Source organism: Argiope bruennichi, chromosome 6 (assembly GCF_947563725.1).
Source record: "Argiope bruennichi chromosome 6, qqArgBrue1.1, whole genome shotgun sequence".
Taxonomy (NCBI): domain Eukaryota; kingdom Metazoa; phylum Arthropoda; class Arachnida; order Araneae; family Araneidae; genus Argiope; species Argiope bruennichi.
In genome coordinates, this window is record NC_079156.1 from 76,493,878 (window position 1) to 76,513,547 (window position 19,670).

The window sequence follows — 19,670 nt, forward strand, 5'->3', positions numbered from 1 at the left end:
ATCGTATTTTTAGTTTTTCATAAAAGTGACAATAAATATGAACAAAAAATTATAATAAACATGAATGAAAAATGATAATAAGATTTAATGATAAGATAATATGATAATAAGATTAAAGAAGGAAAAATGATAATATCCAATTTAGAGTTCTTAATAATACCCAATTAGTTCCAGGATAACCATCAGAACCCTTATTCTATCGTTTATTTATTCTATGCACCACCTTTTGCGTTTAGTTTCGTAATATTTGTGTAGAGAATTTTACAATATCTTCTTTTACACATTTCCCTTTGATCAACTAGTTATAAAACTTGATACATATATACAAAATTCGTTTATCTAGATTGTTTAGTTTTATAGTATATTATTCCAAGAATATATGAAAAAGCAACCTATCGATTGAGAATTTTGGCCCAAAACCAGATACATATCGATAATTTTGGATTAAATAGTAAATATTAAAATTCATGCAACATTTTTGAGTTATCGTATCACATATACATGCACTAGAATATTGAAAGATCGTCAATGTGATAATGGATTTGATCTAAAATTCGACATACATCTGCAAGTATGGTGATAAAATCCCATACCAAAATACACTAATCTAATTTGTTGTGTTTTTAAGTTATCGAATTCACAAATAAACAAACTGACCAATAGGCAGATATAATTCAAAATGTTTTTTGTCCGACTCATTGAAATCCAAAAAATGAGGATTTAGGCAACTCTCAAGGTCAAAGGCTTTGGAAATTACTTTTTTTTTCTTTTCTATCTTTCTTATATGGGAGACTATAAAAAAATGCTGAGCTTTAAAAGTTGCAATAATTTTCACATAATTTGTTTTATATATTCAATAAACAAAAGCGATCGTAAAAAATAGAATAAAAACTTGACATTACAAAAAATTTACAAGAAAAAACTGGTTATCGTGAGAAAGATGTACATGGAAAAAGGATTAAGAAATCGTAACAGGAAGGAAATAAAAATGATTCACGATAAAAAGTTTACAGCTACTCGAAGAGATGCTTATTCATTTCAGTGTCGTAAGATATTCGAGGAAATTTTATAAAATTCCCGTATTCAACAAAAATAATTGAAAATTTATTAAACTGGTTGCTAAATCATGAAATCCTACCTGAAGGATTTCATTATTTGTATGTGACGAAATGAAGCTTTGGTCGTGGCTTCATGAGAAAGGAATGAATAAATAAAAAAGTTGCCAGGAAGGAAAAAAATAAAAATAAAATGAAGGCAGCATCGTTTTATTTAACCAGCGGCTGTGGTCACCATATTCTCGGCAAATAGCGGTCTTATCTCCTAGCTCGTGCATAAAGTTGTGACTTTGGGTAAATTTGCATGACTTTGGCGAACAATATACAGTACACTCTCGAGTATCCAACCTAATGTGGCGAAAGAGCTGACCGGCTAACAAAAAAAGTCAGTTAGGCCGAAGTTCTATGAATTCATTTCTTTGCTCAATAATACCAAAATACCAAGTTTTTATCCAACAATCACTGTTTTAATACACATTTTTTCACTTCTTATTGAGTACTGAACCCTCCATTTATCTGAATGTGAACGCAGCCTCGACCCAGTGAATCATAGAAGCAGTTGCTGATTAAAGTGTCGAGTTAAAATAGAAGGCTCTGTACTGGTAGTTTATATATATATTTACATACTGCACTGCAAGTTTCAAGAATTTATTAGATAAAAAGTAAGTTAAAAGATATAAACTGTTCACATTTTAACATAAACTCTGTAAGCTCAACCTAAATGCAGGAAGCATAAACAAAATATTAATGTAAATCGTAGGCCCAATTTTTAAGAAAATTGGCTCAAACCGATTTTATTTTTTCACTGATAAATGATTATACAGATATGAAAATGTAACCCTAAGATAACAGTCAAAACTTACAGTTATCTAGGTTTTGAAAAACTCTTTAATAGATGACTTAAAAGACGCCTTGCCTTTCTCATTTAATTACGATAAAAGAAAACTAGGCCGGATAGTACTGAAGCGAATTGGATACTCGGAAGTGTACTGTGATTACAAAATGAAGATCTTTGGTGTGAATCTAGCATTTTTATGAGTCTATTGTGCTAATATGTATTTTTTCCCGAATGACTACATCCAAAATTCGACACAGATGTGCATTTGAACTGGAACTAACTATAAGACCACATACCGAATTTCATTAATTTAAATCATAAAATATATGAGTATTGACAGATTTGAATGAAAATTTGATAAGAATCTATATTTTAGATGCTAAACCTATATACCAAATTTTATCTATCCAGCTCTTTACATTTTGAAGTTGTTAATTTCACTTGTACTTGGAACAAACTTTAGACTGTCTTCCTCTAATTGGATTTCATTCAAAATTTGACAGAAATCTAAAAACTTGGTCTAAATCCAGATACCAAATATCATCTGTCTAGCTCAAAGTGTTTCTGAATTATCAAGTTTTTGACTTACAGACCAACGACAAATAGATAGATATGATACCAAAAATGTATTTAGATCTGGAATGTGGAGATGAGCCAAAATATCGAATTTTTTTGTTGATTACAATATTTTTTTCTATACTTCGTGCACAAGAAGTGAAAAAGAAATATAGAAAAGATTATGGGAAACTGTGCATAAATTTTAAGACTACATTATAATGGTATAGGGTTTCAATAATGGTAAATTCTTAATGATTTTCATCTAACTATAATATTTATTTAAGAATTAAAAATTTTTTCCGCAATTCTTAGTAAATATTTATGAAATTGAATAAGAAGTATAGAAAATAGTGTAATTATTCTAATATTCAATTACCGGACAGCGGCGTAGAGAGGGTAAACACAAACTGGCTACCCGCCGGAAGGCACACGGAAAATTTTTATGATCGGACCACCGCAACAGCAACACAGGCGGAAACTGTGGTTGAATCCTAAGGGCCATCACCGACCACGGTAGAACCCTTTCATAAGGAAGTATGTCCCGTCATCGATGGGAGGAGCCAGACCCCCACCTTTTCGTGTAACCACAAGGGTGGCGAGAACCAACCACCATACCGGAGTTTCTAATCTTCAATTACGAGGTGTCCCCCTCCACCATAGGTCAATTAGAGAGGGTAAATAGTACTCGGAGCACAATATGATTTTTTATCGCTTCTTACCGTTTTCAGCAGTTAAGCAATGCAAGTGGCGTCTGGGGCATAAGAATACTTTTATGGTAATACATGGTAATTAAAAAACTTAAAAAGCTCGACGAATAAAAATTTTACACACCATATTTCAGTTCATGATCTTTACACCAATATGTCGATTTTTATCTAATTTCGAATTAAATCCGTTAGGATTAGCTGTTTGTAGCCTATGTATATATATGACCGTAGTTAAAACGCACGCGTAATATTGGTAGATGAGAATAGGGTGGGACTTAGGTTTTTGCCAAGCATTCCAAAATTGCGCCAGCCATACAAAAGAACGCTATCTTGGACGGTCAGAATAAATGAAGAAGGGATGGCAACAAATGGTTTTTAGGGCTGCAATAAACAATGTCAGAAATATTACAGTTGGCAAAATATCGCCAAAAAATTCAACTTTGGCGACCTTACATTATTTTTAAGTCAAGCTGAGAGTATTTGGCGCATTACGAAGTATTTGCAACGATATAAGGAAAATTTTCTTATATGGAAAGAACCAATATAAAATGACTTACTAACAGATATGACGTACTGAAGTCTGACTAAATTATATATAAATTTACATATTGCATTTATTTGCCTTTATATTGCCACTCAAATGCAAATAAGATACTACTTTGATTTTAAATTATCGCGTTTGTCGAAACTTGTGCTGCGACTCCTGTTAGTGAAAATATAAATATAAAATGCGTACAATTGTATGCAAGTTTTCATAGTTAGAATTTCCATTAAACGAACTTTACTCATTGCTAGTCTAAAATATTAGCATTATTCAGTTTCGGCCCTACTATTCAACTCTAAGGAAGCTATCATTAAGATCTAGTGAATTAAATCTAAGCTCTGGCGTTTTTTGTCAGATATTTAGTTAATTTAAAAGAAATAAATTCTTTTTTTAAAAATTAGGGAAAACTAAAGGAAAAAATATTGAAGAAACTGAATAGACTAATTCATAAAAACTCAGATGGAGTATGAATGTGTGTGTTTTATTTTTGAATTGAGAATAACAAAATTGCTCAAATTTCATCAGATCTACAAAATAAAACAGTGAAAAATTCATAAAAAAAAGTAATTCTGAACAATTTTGGATGATTTCAAACGATACTCGTCGAAAACGTTTGGTTGGCATCACTAAATTACCAATTATTTTTATTCATGCTTCGTTGGTGTCCTTAACTGAAGACGCCCTAATGATACAGCCGGTTTTCTCAATTATTCAATGAACCATGAAAAACACAAATATCGGAAGTGGAGACAATTTCCCTTGGGTTGTCATTCGTTCAGCTAATTCAGGTCTCCAATTACGAGGATCGTAAAAATATGAACACTTGTGAAGTTCATGGCCTTGTCCACGGTTAACAATTTCCAACGGAGGAGAGGGGAATAAGATATTTATTAGAGAATATATGAAAAAGATTTCCGAGAGATCACATCCACTTGTTTTGTATAGGTTTGCCATAAAGCGAAAAGAATTCTGTAGGCATTTTAAAATACTTTTAAATTAATCTATGAGATCCAATATTTTAGAACTACAAAAATCACACTAAATTGCACCAAACTAGTTAGTTATAGCTTCGAGTTAATGCATTCGCAAGTACACGGACATATAAACAGACAAAGAATCTACCCTTAAATGATATTATCTAATATTATACACAGAACCACTAAAACTCTTTCATTCAGAAGTTCGTTGCATTTTTTGAGTAACCGCGTTCACATATGCATGAATAGACAGAATGCAGAACAATTAATCTGCAAAGGATGATTTGGTCCACAATTTTATACGAATCTACGGTTTTAGTACTAAAATCTAATGTCAAATTTTATTTACCTAGTCGAGCTGACAAACAGATCGACAAACATTTTCAAAGACGGCTTGTATGAAGTCTAGAACTTTTGAAATTTTTTAATCCAAAATTCATATATAAGACAGTAAAATCATATTAGGCATTTACAATAATAATCGAACTGAAAAAGCATTTAGGAAATATGAAAGTTCAAAAGGAAAAGAAAGAACATTCAAAATTGAAAGACGGGAAATTTACAGAGAGTGTCAATCCAATAACACGAGACTATTTTTAGAACCAAACGATTCCTATGACAAATGAATCAAAACACATTTCATTTTAAATGCCATTTATTACCTTGTCAAGCGGAGCGGATTTTAATATTGCGTTTCGCACCATTCACTCAAAACCATCCATTTTAAATTATGCCGAAACACAAGGAGTAAAAGCAAATCTTTGGAAATTACTAAAACAGCTTTCTAAGACGTCTGAAATGCTAATTGATGTCAAATAATCTGATGGATATGCTTAAGGTAGATGGAGAAAGCTAAAGAAAAACAAAGATTTTTTTTCTTTTTTAATCAGGTCAGAAATTATAAATAAGTTTAATAAAAACTCTCTTCAGAAGCGCACTTTTATTGGAATACAAAAAGCATAAATTTTTCAATTCTATATTTCACTTCCATTTTAAGTTGAATTTATAAGTCTATTATTGTAAATATTATGGGATGTTAAAATAATTTTTTGATAATCTGTTAATTAAAATGCGAAGATATTAAAATGGAATATTATCCAAGGTAATATACAAGTGCATAATATTTTAATACTATAGTACGCCAGGAACAGAGTGAAAAATTGATTACATAATAACATCTAAAAAAAACATGAATCAAAATTAAGTTAAATAAAAGTGTTTAAACAGGATTTTAATCTTAAAAGTGATAAAAAAAAAGGGGGTCAATGTGCACACACGCACGCACACACACGCACACGCACACACACACACACACACACACACACACACACACACACACACACACACACACACACACACACACACACACACACACACACACACACACACACACACACACACATAATTTAAAGAAACGGTCAATTCAATTTAATCAGTTTAATTTCAGAATCAAATGAAAGAAACCATACATACTTTTTAATATTTGTGCTGCAATCCTTACCCTTTACACATAACGTAATGCGAAATAAAAGGAACATCGAAAGATCAAAGAGCTTTGATAATTGCTGGAATTTGAGAACTTTGTAATAGCAACTAAACAAAATTGAAAGCAACTGAATTTCTAAGATTCAAAGACTGCAAAAACTTTTATTGCTACATTCCTAGATTATAAACACTTGTCGCGTAGCTGAACATCAGAAATATATTTCCATTCAATGACAGAAAAATATGAGAAATATATTTCTATTCAATTACTCTTTTGAAGTTCAGATGATGAAATACGCAGTTTTTCTCCCATTAAACTTTCCTCAAAACGGCTTATGCTGGATAGATCGCCACGATTACATACGGATGATGCAACAGTTAAAAACCACAAAGGCTTGTAATTTTTTTATGAATAAACATTAATGAGAGATTGAGTAAAAGAAGCATGATTACAAACAACACATTTAGTGTAACAATTTAGATAACGATCGTGTTCTGCAATATTTCAGTATATTTATGGGAACATCTATACCAGGAAGTTCGTCAAATTGTACCCGGATCCTGATGGGGTAACACTAATTCTGGATGCACAAAATTTTCGAAAATAGATTCTTATGTCAAATTCTTAAAAATAGAGCGCGTAAAAAGGAACCACTTTGATAACTATTATATAAAAAATTAACAGCGTACATCAAACTTTCATAGCTTAAATTAATTACAACAAATGCAGAATTTTGTAAGTTATTGGGTGTGTTCGAAATGAAGATTATTATGGTTCAATCACTACTGATAAAACCGAACAACGGCTTGCAAAAGGCGCTTAGTTGGTATTTGAATTTATTTCTTTTACCGTTTTCAACTGGGAATAATAGCTGATTTTAATATACAAATTAGCTATTTTTAAGTATAATTATTATCAATTTATTTATCAAAGTTATGTATAGTTAATTTTTAAAATATATTATTCAATGAAAATGTTAAGTATTTATAAAATCTTTATTGGCATTTATAATTAAAATACCGTTTTCTTTCTTCACTGAAGTTATTTTCAGGTATAGACTTTCATAATTCCAATTTTAGATAAATTTAAATAGAATAAATTAATAAATTAAAATTACAAATTTTAGATAAATTTTAATTATAAAATTTTCGATAATTCATAACTTTGTAAAATTATGAATTTCTTATTGTGATTCCATGAGCTTTGATTATTGAAATTCACTGTAATTACCTTTAAAGACCGAATAATAAATATAAAAATCTCTCAGGAGTCTGATGTAATATAGTGAGTCTTTTGACATCATAATCTCTAAACAAATACAAGCATGTAACTATAAACACATAAAGGTCTAATAGGTTATAGGAAGTGTTGACTCGGCCATCAAAAGTAATAAGTCATAATTAAAGTCATCAGTAACTTATAAATGACATAACTCGCATCATCATTATGTAATATTCTGTAAATAATAATAAAAAAAATTGCTCCGAGGAAATAAACAGCTTTATGTAGCATTCATATGCTGCGAGTTAACTGAATCTGCTTGAGGCATTGTCGAGCAGCATTCCGCTAATTTGCCAACTGATGCTACAACTATGAGAAACGAATGAACTTTTAGACCTCACAGGGTTCAATTTATTGCACTGAAAGAAGTCTCTCAGAAATATAGTTAGTTAAAATTTTTTCTTTATTTTCAATATCTTTATTTTCCGATTAATATGACGTTAAAATATCTTTTATAATGCGAATTTACTTCTGGTTAATTTGACTTAAAAATAAATGTCATATAAAATTGTCTTTATTAGTTATATCTTTCTATATCTTGTGTTTTCAAGATTGTTAATGATTTATTAAGGCCTTTAATTCATTCGAGGCCTTTATTAAGAACTTAATTTTCCGATTAATGCAGCATTAAAATATCGTTTATAATTTGAATTTACTTCTGGCCAATTTGACTTAAAAACAAATATAATATAAAATTGTCTTTATTAATTATATACTTTTATATTTTATGTTTTCAAAATTGTTAATGATTTATTAAGGCCCTTAATTCATTCAAGACCTTTACTGCAAAAATAATAATAAAGTTCTAAATATTTAAAAAAAATTTTGACTAATCAAATTTGAATAATTTTACTTAATTAAATGTAAACTGTATGACTGAAATTCTACAGTGCAGTTCTCAACTATTCAAAATTACGTATTCTGTTTATTAAAATTATTAATTCAATCATTTAAATTATTATAATTCTTAAAATTTTATTTATGAATATTATTAAATTTATCAAAATATTGTTTATTTATTTACTATTCATATTATTACTATTTATTATTCATTCTTCAGTTTCCTATACACCAGAGGAACAAGTCTTCGGCATTCACTAGATATTAGGTCATTCGTAGCTTTCTAAGTGCAACTACATTAATTACTTATTAATGAATTTAATAATACATACAAAAGGAATTTAATAACAAGGCATTAATTATATTTTTAAAATAACAATTTTTAAATTAATAAAAAAAGCTTTCGAGCCAAACGATTGAAAGAAATCATCAAAATTATTAACATATATAAATATAAAAACGAATATCAATTAAATCATTAGGATTTAAGAACATTTAAAGTTTTTTTTTAGCAGGCGACATTTTTAATACAGTTCTTATCATAACGAATCAAAACAATTTCGAAAAAGTAAATAAGTAAATGTATTTATTACATTTCCATGACAACGAGACTAGTTTATGAGAATACAATAGAATTAAAGAAATTTCGAGTAAATTACATCAAAAACAATTTTTTCTTCGAAAAATGACTATTCAACATTTCGTTGTATACATGAAATTAAAAATATCTGCACGTTTAGAATTTTAGTAGACTTTCAAAACAACAATGACATTTTTAATACTTTATTAATTAAAGTTAGAAAAAGAGGGTTATAATTAAATTGAATGTTTAAAAAAAATCTTAGCGAAGAAGTCAATTCCCAAAAACATTTTACCCATTGGCTCTTTTTCAAAATAAAACATCACAAGAAATTTGTGCTTCTATTTTATGAAGGGAAAAATGCAGCAAACGACTTTTTTCCCTTTATATTTGTTTTAACATTTTTTTTTCTTTTCATTTTGATATTCTCGCATTCAGAATTCAAAATTCTTTAGCCAATTTCTCAAAAAAAAAAAAAAAAATTATAAAAAAAATATATGCATTATTTTTAATGTCAAGCTGCTCTTTTATTTTAAAAATAGAAACCTCTTAAGGAAAAGTTTTCTAGAGCTCTTTTTTCGTCAGATTTCATTAACTATCTTCATGAATAATTTAATGACTTCGAATCCAACAGTGAAAACTTGAAAGAAAATTTCTCTTTTATCAAAGACCTGATTTGCATACTTTTGAGATGGTAAAATTTCTAATGTTGATTAGAATCACATCGGAATTCATGAGGATGAATGCAAATTAATGATGCGAAAAATGAAACGAAAGCCCACAGTTGGAAGTCAAATGCAAAGCGAAACTTTTGCAAGAGAAAAATCTTTAGAAAATTCAAGAGTTACTACAAAGTGAAGAAATGCGTATATAGTTTATATTCGAGTTGTTGCAGATTTTATGTTTAGTTAATGTAGTTAAATAAGGATTTGGGGAAAAAATGTTTGGCAATTTCTTTTTTTGGTTTATTTATTTGAATTTAAGCTTCCCTTGGTAATTGCAGTGATGCATTAATTAGGAATACATTACTGTTATTGATAATTTAATAAATAAAGAATAATTACTAGAATTCCAGTTTTCTTACATTACTTTTGACATAAATCAGGACAGTTAATAAAAAAGAAATCTCGATAAAAAATTTATAATTAATTTAAAAATATTTTTTTTCTTTATTCCTTAAATTTATTTATACTGGTTATCACTGTGATAAAAATATTCCATTGCAAAAAAAAAAAAAAAAAAAAAAAATCCATAACTATTGATATTAAAAAAATTAATATAATGTAAGGTTGAAAATGCCTAAATGTTTTTTTTAGACTATTTACTTGGAGAATTTTAATGACTATACGATTAAAACCTATCAGTGTATAACGCTACAATATAATTTCTAAAGTAGGAATTTCCAATTTAATAAAATGCATAAGAAGCAAGTTTATGGAGTGCATAGGTTACGTGGATGGATAGGGTAGATTTATTAAATTTCAAGTATAAATCAGATTATGTTAAAATGAAATACTGAAACCAGATACTAGATAGACCGGATGATCGATCAGAATCAACAAATAGTGTGGGACAATCGATCTATAATATTTTCATTAGACTAGATATTGAAGTAGATAGCATGAAATATCCACCAGATGAAAGAAAATTCCATTTAGAACATTTTCATAAATAATCTGATAAAGTAGCAATTAACCTAGATGATTTGTTGCGTTAAAATAAGATCGATAGTAAATAGCCATGGCACATAAAACGCGACGATTCTATAATCTGTTATTTAACTTGAGTTGTTTCAGATGTTCAGTTGTAAAGATGGAATTTTGTACAAATGTATAGTTGATTTTTGAGACTTTTAAAACTGAAACATTAATTGTTTTATTTTTGAGTTTTGATTCAATATGAGAGATAATATTCCGAAGTTAATTTTGCAAAGAATGAATAATATTAAAGACAAAAAAGTAGAAAAAAGAATAAAATATTTTCAATTTCTTGGTCACAATTATAATGATAAAAGCAAAAATCGCAATAGTATGGGGCGTTGAAAACAATATAATCAGAAATTAAACCATAATTCTTACCGAAAAAAAGAAACTTTTAATAACTTTTAATAAAACTTTTTAATAAAAGTTTAACTTTTAATAAAAATTGTTTATTTTAAACATGTTTAAATTCAGACTTATAAAAACAATATTTATTTGAATATCTTATGCTTTTAAGATTTATACTTTCTCTTCCAGATTTTTGACATGAAAATTATTTTCTAAATTTCATTTCACTAATAAAAACGCACTCAAAAAATTAATTTTTTTAAAAAAAATTATTTATTTTGAAGTTTATGGAGGGAGTTCATCTCATACTTTCAATGTTTTCAAGTGCTCCCCAAAATTCATCTATGTGACCTCTTTGTAACTGTAACTCATAGATCATGAAAATAGATTAAACCAGTGATATGTGGTCTTTACGAATTTTTTAGCATTCACCCAAGTAAAGATGTTATACCCCACCCTCCCTCCTCGCATAGAAGCGTTAATGACGAAGCGTTTTGTGTACATACAAGCGTGTTTCGTAGTATTGTGAAGAAAATCAAATATACATTTTGAATTTTTTTTTTTTTTTTTTTTTTTGACGAACGTTTTAAAAAAAATGTGGCTCAGAACTTATAATAATAAGATTGCATATCAAGTTTCATTTATCTAAATTATGTTTTGAATATACTGGATTACATGCATGCGAATATACAGGGTGATCGTTAAAGTCCTTCTAAACAAGTTAAATTCAAAACGACCTCTCGTCGTTTTGAATTTAAGCAAGGGGTATAATGTATACTTATGGTAAAGGGATTATGATTAATTCATTGCGCCATTATACTATGATAAAAACGCAGGTAAAAGATTCATTGACTTATTTGTAAATTGGAGGAGATATCTGCGATTAAAATTATGAACTTGAAAAAGGATTCGTTCTAAATATGAAAAATGTATCCTCAGATTCTCCTCCCCCCTCCCAGAGCGCGTTTTTCAGTTTTGTTTAAGGATTATTTTCGTTTACTGTCTTCGTTGCTTAAATTTCACTTCGTCATTTATTAACTAGAAAAAGCTATATGATAATAATGGAAAACTAAGCAATAACTAAAAAAAACTATATGATAATAATACATTTCTCAATTTAGAACGTATGATTTTTTCAAATCATAGAAGGTTCGTAATTTTAAAAGCAAATTTCTTTGCCAACTTTACAGATAATTCCATGAAACTTGTAGCGATTTGGTATTGTTTCTATGTTTTTATCATGATACAGAGTAAATTTTTTAACTTGACTTTTTGGTCGATCTCTTTTATTGTCTGTAACTTCTTTATTTCTCCGTTAGTAGCGCTGTAACCTGTTTCCATAAATTCAATATAGTAATTTTATTATAGTTACACTTATTTCCCTAGTTATATGAATTTTTGTTGAATTTAACTCAGAATTTGATTTGAAAGTATTGAATTCAAAGGACTTCACCAATTTCCTTGTAAGCACTCATAGTTGGTCAACACCTTGATGCATAAATACCTACAATTTAGACGCTAAAATTATGTACCAAATTTTATTATCTATTTCTTTACGTTTTGTATTATCGAATTCATTTACACTCAGCAGATAAACTTCCTATGAATGGGTTTGGTTCAAAATTTCATAGAAATATATTGTACAAATTTGATGTAAACTTTGTATATCTGATTTCAGTTTCTCAAGTTCTTAGAATTTTAGAATTATCGCGTTTATTTACAGAGAGACATATATATATATATATATATATATATATATATATATATATATATATATATATATATATATATATATATATATATATATGTAATATTATTTGTTGTGAAGCATGATGCAGTTTGAAGACAATGAAGATACTTTTAATTTTGTGACGTCGTTTTATTTCATTATGAAGAAGCAAGCATACGTACAAGCGACGAGCACACAGAACGACACAGAAAGGAATGAGGGAAGAGCTCTCGGACATTTTATCCCTGGTCTTATATAACCTATGATTTTGATAGGGAAAACATTTCTTCACAGTGCTAATGTATTATGAGGTTTCGATGGGGATTTTCATTACAGGCGCGGAGAAGGTAGGGGAAACAAAGGGAGATTTTAAAAAAGAATTTGCTTGATCAGCGGTATGTTATCTCTTCACGCGTAGTGTGGGAAAGTTAGATTTTAGCTGATTCAACAATTTAACAAAGCTTCTCTTGAATTAATTAAGTAGAGACAGTGGAATTGGATCACGAAATAAGAGAATATTTTAGAATGAAGTTACTATGGGCTAAATTAAGATGAAGTTACTATGAAAATTAATTAAATTGAAATTAGAGTTAAAATATCATTACATATATATATATATATATATATATATATATATATATATATATATATATATATAACGCTAAAGTACGTGGCACAGAAATCGAGTTTATTACTAATTGTCGAATGGCAACAGTCAAATATAAACAGAATATCATTTGAATTTCAGATTGCTTTATTCATTGAACATTTTTAGAGCTGTACTGAATCAAACGCTTTTCTTAGATAATTAATAGAGGTGCAAAATCTTATTAAAAGTGCCACTGAAGATGACATTCAGTCAGAGGAGAGAAGATATAAAAGAAATCAAGATATAGGCTTCAAATAAAAATTTCAATCAAGTGCAAAAATAGGCTTAATGTTAGTAATAATAAAAATAGGCGATGTTACCAGATAAGTTATCATGGTAAGACTTAAGATTAATATACGGTTTCTCGCCAAGTACGTCAAAATCGTGCCAATCGTCCAAAAACTCTGCAATCCTAGTTGTATAACAGAAATGATAACATACTATTTATAAAGTTGCAATAAAAAATTGTCACGGTTATATTTGGTGAGAAATTGTTCCAAAATTTTTCGATTTTGACGCCCGTACATTAATTTTAAGTCTAGCCATAATCGATATGACTTGCCTACGGAAATTGATACTCATATCTTCCAAAACAATTATCATATAAAAAATGCTTTTGTATTATTTAAAACTAAAAAAAAAATTACCTTTTTAATGATATAAATTTCATATCCGCACAATTTTTCATTTAACAGTAAAAGAATTTTTATATACTATCTAAAACAATGTTTTTAAATGCTATGATGGAATTCAAACTCTCCATTAAAGCATTCAAGCACGTGCTTTTGCCAATCCTTCAATAAGTAGTAGGGTTTTCACTTTCGCTTTTATTTCGTAATATTATGCACTTTGTAATTAGCAGTAGACTAATTTAATTAAATTCCCGTATTTTAGCAGTATCAAATTACTAGGTGAAATATTTATTAAAGAAATTCTCATATTGTAACACTCTCAAATAACGCCAATGCACCCACCATCCAGGCGTCAAACCCCTCGAACTGTAACAATCTCTAATAAAGCCAGTGCGCCAACTAAGTGCCAACTTCCTCGCCAATCCAAAGTACGACAGTATTATGTTAGCTGCAAGACTGTAAGCTTGTAAAACCTACCGATCTCGAGAATTACTTATGTCAAACTTGTAAAGTTAAATATTGATTAAATGTGTGTAATTGTAAGCGTAATGTTTTGTATAATTGGTTGTTTATTAAATTTTTTTAAATTGCTAGAGCCCGGTTCTCATTGCATTGCTCTTACACAATTAATAATTAACAGCCAAAACCCCAATAATCTTGGCGGATAAACTGGTCGCCAAAGGCGACTAGTAGTTTCAAAAATAAGCTTTTGGAATTCAGGGAGGAATGAAATGTGAAGATTTATCAAAAATCGAGAGGCCATTTTTTTTAATGATGATTGCAATACCTTTTTTTTTGTATACTTCTTATAGGAGAAAGTAAAAGCTAATAAATGAAAAGCGCTAAGAAAATATCCTTTATTTCTTTCAGAAATTTCCCCAGGAAGATAAATGGTGTCGTATAAGACGCCTTTTGACGAAATAAGATTTTTCAGAAGTGAAGTTCCGAGGCAGAATTTCATAGGCTATACGCGCCATAATGTTCACCTTTAGATGGTTCATTTAAGACTTCCTTTTCAACATTTCACTGCGGATGATAAACGATAAAAGGAAGAAATCTCTCTTTTCACCTTTCTTCGATTTCCAGCAAAGAAATAATAGTTGCTGAACAAAATTAAGTTTCGAGTGAAAGATATATTGCGTTAGAAGCTATTTCCTCAGAATACACAAGGAAAAAAGAAATGGATTCGTACACGAAGATTACACAAACGCAATTTCTCTGTGTTCAAGCAACATTCCCATTTCCGTTTAATGAGAAGAATGATTTCCAATTGTTTATAATTAATTGAAAAAGGATTCACGCAAACGGATAAGATGTGAGCAATTTTCCTTTTATTTTTATTCAATTGTTTGAAGCTAAAATCGAATGCATTTAATATTTTAAAAAATAAACCAGAGTGAACTTTCCCGCACACTCTGTAATAAACTTGTCATGCGAGAGAACGCCTTACATAGCACTGGAGTACAATAGTTAGGAAATATTAACTTTTGGCGTGGAATTAGCATTTTATTGAATCTGTCGTGTGATACTTGGCGAATAATTTGGCGATTAATCCCTGGTAAGAGAATCCAAAAATCGAATTTATATATTAGATATATTATACTCAACAATTTTGAAACAAAAATTTGGAACATAACTGCACTTATAGTCACAAAATCTCATACCAAATTTGATATATTTAAGTCATTGCACTTTTGAATTATCGCGTTTACATGTTTATGAAAATACAGACCGACAGACAATCAACCTTTTATTGGGATTTCGCTCAAAATTTGACAGGTGTCTACACTATAGATGTTAAATCTGCATTCTGAAATACATCTACCTAGCTCTCTTCGTTTTAAATTATCTTGTTAATTTATATTCGAACAGACGGACAGAGAGACTTCCTCTAAACAGATTAAAACTCAAAATTTGACAGAAATATGAAAATTTGATGTAAAGACCATATACCAAATTTTAATCGAGCGACTCAAAGTGTTTTTAAGTCATCTTTATCACAGACAGACAGATAAAATGTGCTTTTTGAATTCATGGTAGTGTAAAACGTGGAGATGCGTCAAAATCTCGAGTTCGAATTTTTTGACGATTTCTATACTTTTTTTATATAATATATATGAGAATGTAAAAAGTGAAATGGAGAAGTTAGTTAAATGTGCTTTCATCAATACAAATAACGTATGTAGCCGAACTAAAACCGAACATTAAAGAGTGAGGGCAAATTTAGAAATTACCAGATTTAGAAAAACCAGTGGGAGTAGTCATTTCGAGAACATAGAGTAAGGTACATTTTATATTTTATTTTGTATCCTATTGTAGGGAATTGCATAAATGCACATTTGAAAACAATACCTATTTTAGTACGTATAGATAATAGACTATTTCGATTTAGACTAAAATTAGGGTTCAGATCTAAAATTTTAATATAAAGGTCTTATATCTCATTCCATTTCTTTAAGTTGCTGAATTTTCGAATGTGAACATACAGGTGGTCAACACATTCATGCAACGAAATTATTATGTTTTTAAGATTTATTAGGTACTTGAATTGTAATACCATTTCTCTCAATAATTGCAAGGTCACGGAGGTTTAGAACCATAAAATTCATGCACTTCGTCTTATCTCACGTACATCGGCATCGGCGTTTTTGAGATAAACAGACGTATAATCAACAAATAGATGGGATTCATCTAAAATATAATATAGGTTTACAATTCCAATAACAAAACTATATTCAATCAATCAATGCATTAAAAGATAGATTACGTTTCGGATTATTGTGTTCAGAAAAACTGACAGTGAAACAGATTTATTGATCAAAATTCAACAGAAAAGTAGGATTTTAGTGTAAAGACCCTATACGAGACATTCGTCAAACTTTTTTTTTCATTTTTGAGCTATTATGTACTCAACTAAATGGATAGATACACAAAGAAAATCATAAAAAGAAAAATGTTGTTTTTCGGACTGGGAAATCTAAAGCATGCAGATTCATCAAAATTTCCAGTTCCAGTTTCTTGACGATTAAAATATTTTCTCTTTATATAATTTTATATTTACGAGAGAAAAATTATTAAAATCAAATAAATAAATAAGCAAATGCATTTAGCGAAATTAGCAAATATAGTAGGCTTGATTATTAGACATGATAATGCTGTAAATAGGTCGCATAAACGATACAATTAATATATTTAAAATTATTTAGAAAATTAAAGAACCAGTCCACGCAGCACTAAATAATGGTTCGAGTTTGCCAATTTTTTCTTTTATATAAAAGCTCACAATTTCTAAATATGTCATTAATGGTCGTTTGCCCACCCCCCTCCCCAGCTCATGTTCAAAGAAATTTCAAATACATTATTTCACTGTAATTCCCAATGGAATTTCGTTAATTTCTTTTTAATACGAAGGCTCACTCTTTGATAAGTCATTAATGATTGTTGATGTCACACAACTCTTTCATTTTCATGACACATCGTAAAACAAAACCAGAATCTTCTATGTTTATTGAGCATGCATAATTTAAAATGGTAATTTCATTTTGTGTGATAAGATGTAATTCATCAAAGTACGTTGACATTACTAAATTAATACGGCTAATGTGATAGGCAAATGCTAATCGTCGAAGGCGGATAGTGTAGTTTAATATAAATGAAGCGAGGGTTCATTCTAAAGAAATCAAATAAAAGTTTTCAGCTATTGATTTGAAGTATAATTAAAGTAGACAATTCGTACTTTTGACGGTAATGATAAACAGTAGAAGTATCCTAATAAGTTTGTTATCGATTTCTTACTTTAATTAGGCTGTACATTCACAACACATACACAAAAAAAAAGGGATTCAATTTTGCTAGTTCTTTTATTCACGTATAATAAAAGAACATTCATCGCACCACTCTATCAAAAATGACAACCAATTAAATTAACAAACCAGCGAGAGTGGTTTTCCAAAAACTTTCTCGCATATTCTCAAATAAACTTGTCAAGTCAGAGAACGTCTTACATGGCACTGGCGTATAATAATTACGAAATATAAGTTAATTTGGCGAGAATTAAGCATTTTTACTGAATGTATCGTGTCATCCTTGGCCAGTAAATTGGCGATTAATCTCTAGCATGAGTTAATAGTATTCAGAAATGGTATCTGTGTTTTAGACACGTTTTTCTCAACCGACTGAAACAAAAATTTGACACGGCTAATGTGATAGGCGTTTGTAGTTACAAACTCCCATACCAAATTTAATATATTTAAGTCACTGCGCTTTTGAATAATCAGGTTTACATGCTTCTGAAAGTATAGACCGACAGACAGACATAGTTGAATATGGTTCAAAATTTGACAAGTGTCTATACTATAGATATTAAATGTGGGTAATGGATTTTATCCATGTGTTTCTTTCCATTTTGTAATTATCATGTTAACTTATATTTGAACAGCCAGACAGACGGACTTCCTCTTAACTGAATTCATTCGAAATTTGATAGAAGTCTGCAAATTCGGCGAAAAGACCGTGTACCAGATTCCAACCATCTAGCTCAAAGCGTTTTGAGTTATATTTGTCACAGACAGACGGACATTTTCCAAAAATGTGATTTTCGAACTCAGGGTAGTCTAAAACGTGGAGATTCGTCGAAATCTCGATTTCGAATTTTTTTGATGAATACTATACTTTCTCTATACTACGTATACGAAAAAGTAAAAATGCAAGAAATATAGTGAATGCTACTTTATGTGACACCCTTTGAAAAAGGTAGATAAAAAGAGCAAAAACAATGTCCAAACAAAATTTCCTACAAAACAAAGCAGTATTGAAATTAAAGAAAAAAAAAAAAAACATAAATAAGATGCAAGCAACATATGTCTTGTGAAAAGTAGGCAAAATATTATTTCATTTTCGAAACGCGCCGAGTTTTTGAATGAGTTATTGTTGTGTGGTACAAAAGTCTAGAAAGGTAACGCTGCGAAAAGCAATCGAAATGAGCCGAAAGACAAATGATGAACAACGGAGCGAAAATTGTTTATTTTTCAAAAGAAAAAAAAAATCTTATTTCTCTCAACATAAACCAATGCTTTGTAAAGTAATCTTCAGTGAAATAAAATTCTTTAGAAGTACAGTCGAAGGACGTCAATTCACAGGTTACGTTCGATGACACTCATTATTAGATGGTTCATTTAAGGCTTCTTTTTCAACAGTTTGAAGGACGCTGATATATGATGAAAGGTGGAAACCATCTTTTCATCATTTCCTTGATTTAGAAAAGGAGTAATGGCAGTTGAAGAACATTAAATCGACTAGGGAAAGGTTATATGGCGTTAGAAACTGTTTCATCAGAATCGAGAAAGAAAAAAAGAAATGTATTGGTACATGGGGATTGGAGAAATGCTATGCTGCTGTACTGAGAGCAATTTAGCAATTTTCCAATCTCATTTAATGAGCAGAGTGATTTCCGATTGCTGACAAATGAATATTTAATTGAGGCAGATGCATAGTGTGGAGGTTTGTGCAATTTTCTTTGTTTCACTTAGACGTGGAAATCAGTTCTCAATCAATATAAAGAAGTGATGGAATAAGGATGATGATTTAAAGTCTTCGACGAAACAAATAATGCATATGCCTCAAATTAAAAAACAACAACTTAATAATAAAACGAAAACGATAAAAAAAAATACAGATATATGGAACCGAACGCCAGTAACCATTCTGGTCACTGAATGGTTGGTGGGCATGTTACGGGAATTTTATT

At 29.5% G+C, this 19,670-nt stretch overlaps 1 protein-coding gene across 7 annotated transcripts in view; it reads right to left on the minus strand.

Moving 5' to 3' along the window:
* Positions 1-19,670, minus strand: part of LOC129971471 (oxysterol-binding protein-related protein 8-like) — a 242,769-nt gene that overhangs the window by 23,511 nt on the left and 199,588 nt on the right. Inside the window, exon 1 of one of the 7 annotated variants that reach the window (XM_056085276.1) lies at positions 6,153-6,281. The exons of the other annotated variants lie outside the window; for them this stretch is intronic. The gene's annotated coding sequence lies outside the window, so the exon portion shown is untranslated. Of the gene's footprint in view, positions 1-6,152; positions 6,282-19,670 lie in introns of those variants that run through there. 7 annotated transcript variants of the gene reach the window in all.